This window comes from Salvia splendens, chromosome 1 (assembly GCF_004379255.2).
Source record: "Salvia splendens isolate huo1 chromosome 1, SspV2, whole genome shotgun sequence".
NCBI lineage: Eukaryota > Viridiplantae > Streptophyta > Magnoliopsida > Lamiales > Lamiaceae > Salvia > Salvia splendens.
The window spans coordinates 27,948,196-27,951,911 of record NC_056032.1 but is presented as its reverse complement, the minus strand read 5'-3'; positions in this window follow the sequence as shown (position 1 = coordinate 27,951,911).

Below are 3,716 nucleotides of genomic sequence, written 5' to 3'. Positions count from 1 at the left end.
CTTTTCTCCACCGGTTTCACCCTTATCTCGGATATTTTCTTCCTCGTCGGACTCCATCCCCTCCTCGATCCCCGCTTTTTGTCCAATATTGTCGGCAGATCTGGTTGTTTCTGACACGAGGGTTTGAGCCTGAAAGGTAGACGATGTGCTGAGGGGTTGTGCCGCTGGTTCTGTCGGGATTAGTTCTCTGATTGGAGTTCCGATAGGGATAGGAGTAACTTGACTCTCTTCTTCCTTAAATCTCTAGGCCAATTTGGAGAAAACCTCACTAATCTTGTCGCTCGAAATGAACTTCCCCATTACGTCTCCAAGAATTTTAAGGTACGTACTGCTCACGGACGTCTCTGTTGGCTGAGACGTACCTGAAGTTGGTGATACCATTAACTGGGTTATCGGCGGTGTCATAATTTCCGGGTGAGGAGTCGACGGAATCAACCGTACTTGTTGCCCTGCTGAGTGTTTCTGAGAACGGCTGGTGGATGATTTGTCCATGGATGGTGGCGTGGGGCGACTTCGCCTGAAACTGAGACAAAGAAAATTAGGAATTTTCGGAGTTCGAGAAAGTTAAGGGTTTAATTAACTGTGAAAAGGTTAGAGAGAGGAAGAAGTTTGATAAATAGAGGTAGAAGGGGAAGAGGGAACGGTTCCTATGATGTCAGCGACCGTTCGACTTTCGCGCCAGATTTTGAATTTCAAATTTTTTCAGCTTCCCCCTCTTTTTACCTCTTCCGGTTAAAAAAAATTGCAGTAATTCTCTCTCTCTTACCTATTCAGTCAAATCCTTATCCGAAAATAAAGCACGCAAAAATAAAACAAAAGATTTTCTGGAGTACTAGCGGAGGTTTTCAAGATTCTGAGAAGTATGGCGTTGAAATTCAAATCTCCTCCAAATACGTCCAAAGACTTTGAAAATATTTTTGTTATTTTCGAACTTTAAATTTGTTTTGGAAATTTTCTTAAAATACAACAAGAGACAAATAAAAACTTTATTCCAGGTTGTAAACAAATTCTCGGAATTTACTTGATCAAGTACCTTGCTCACACATGTGCATTAAGCTGAGTACGTAAATTTCCGAGAATTGTCTAGCATCTATTCATTCACTTGATCAGGCTGAATATGCATAGTGGGAATTCTCCTCCCGCATATACTGCCGATTTATTTACCATTTTATCTTTTAATTGGAAGAATAAGAAAAAGTTACAGAGCAGGATACTCCCTTCAAACTTTGATTCTCCCAGGATGTGGTGGATCGATTGAACTGCATGTTGGTATTTGCTCTTTGGAATTTGGCTTGCTTCGATTCCCACCAAAACTTGAGAAGTAGTACTTTCTGCCCAATTGATCATTTCTGCACATCTGTGCTTATGGTTTTGCAGCTTCATTTCCTTCTCGTAGCCATCCATCCTCTGGTTTCCATTGCCACCTTTGCAATTGACTTGATCGAGAGGTTTTGAAATCCTCTTCAGAAGTAGGGAAACTATTATGGGAATGATCTTCGACTAGAGCTCCTGAATTGACTCTTCTTCCTTCTATCCACCAAATTTTCTGAGGGCAAATCAGCGACGTGTCTGCCCTCTTTTTCTTGTGATGCTTGTACGTCCCCTAAATGTTTTTCTTTTATTTGGGACGTAGTCCAAAGTCAGGAGGCTTTTCCATTCTAAGTGGCTCAGACCATGGTTCCAGTTGTACCCAGTAGATGAATCTTGCAGCCTTTCTTTTAGTCCTTCCCTTCTTTAGCTTGGGTTTCTCCTCTTCATAGCTTCCACCAGACTTGTCAATCACTAGAGGTGGTTTCTCTGCCAATGCAGCCTCTCCTTCCTCTCCAGGTGTAAATCCTTCCACATTCTCATTGAGTACATGCACCTTTTGTGTCTGGAGGTAGAGTAATGCAGCGTCCAGCCCCTCACAACGTTTGCCGACCGTTCCTTCCGTCCCTTGAGGTTCATCCTTTGGTTCCTCTAGAATGCTCTGTGATATTTCGTCCTCAAGAAGAACGGTGGCAGACCCTTCTTCCACTTGGGATTCCTCTTCTGTTAGTCCCACTCCAACAACTTCTATCTCTTCTTGCCTCTCCAGTGATTCCTCCGACTCTTGCTCAACACCTAATGGTTCTTTTTCCTCGGGCTCACTCACGTCTTCTTCATCTGCATTGCTCTCACTTTCCCCAGACCTTGCTCTGTCCTCTTGTATCCCCTTCATCATATCAGTCAGTAGAATGACCTGTTTTATCATTTCATCCATGCTGGATTTCTGCTCATCAATGTGTGTTGCATTTCCATCACCAATTCATCATTTGACCCCAGGCAGTTCCTCATGTTCTGTTGTGAAGCGTTCCATCCCTCACTCTTTTCCTCTGCAGATTCTGCATATTGATTTTCATTCAAGGGTTGTTCAAAACCCTGTTGAGGTTGAGGTTGATCAAGATGAGTTTGGTCTTAGTAATAATGAGGATCTTGAGTTTGCCAATCCTCATTCGACCATGTCGGAAAGTGACCCCCTGCACTGGGAAGGTAGGTCTGATAAGGATGACTTGGGAATGAAGGGTAATGGCTGGAATAGTCAGTTTGGTATGTCGGTGGGCTGAATTCATAGCTTTGAATTTCAGGGTGAGGTTGGTAGTCTGGATATCCCATTTGTTAAGCAGGCATTTGGGTGGAAATCGGATAGGGTTCTGTGTGGTATGGGAAATGTGGGTACTCTTCCGACCAACTCCATTAAGATGGAGTTCCTCCGTTCTCCCATTCTCCACCGTGTAGGCGTTCATAATGATGCACCTCTCCTTGTCCTCTAGGATTCCAGTTCCTATTCGAACTCCAGATCTCACCCGAATTCTGGCAGTGACTTTCCTGATAAATCTGGATGTGGGTTTGGATTGGAATGAACTGCGGTTGGCTGGACCTAATAACTGACTGGAGTGTTTCCTCTAGCTTGTCAATCCGGCTCTTCATCAGATTGTCATTATCTTTTGTGGGAGTACTCTTTACCATCTCTAGCAATGGGGTGATCGATGTTTCATCGTATTCCGTTTTTGCGTTTAAAAGCCTTTCCATGAAAATCTTGGTCTTACTCAGCCTTAGCTTGTAGAAGCTTCCCCCGCTTGATGAGTTCACTAAGTCCTTCCTCTTTGCATCCATTCCATCATAGAACCTTGAGTAGACCTCCACTTCCATCAGGTTGTGATTTGGGCAAGCATCCAGAAGACCTCTGTATCTGTGCCAGTATTTGCTCAAGCTCTCACCATACTCTTGGGTAGCCTCTCTGATTTCCCTTCGAAGTGCATTTGTTTTTGCTGCTGGAATGAATTGGTTTAGGAACTCCCTCTTGAAATCTGACCATGCCTTGATGATGTTGGGTTCCAATCCTCTAAACCAAGCATCTGCTTCGCCCTTCAGAGAGAAGGAAACGACCCTTAGCTTGAAATCCTCATCACTTGACCCCGTTGGCCTTTTCTGCACTCTGCAGATCTTGTTGAACTCATGGAGGAATTCAATTGGGCTGTCGTTACTGGCTCCTGAAAAAGTAGGTAAGATGGCAAATATTTCTGGTTTCACGTACACAGATTTCTGCCCCTGAGTGATAGAGATGGCAAATGTTGGTTCATTCACCTAATGGGCATGAAGTGAACCTATCTCCATATCATCTTCCTGATCGCAGAATGAGGTGACTCCTCCCTAGGCTTCCTCCTTGTCTGGGATTTCCATCGACTCAAGCGGAC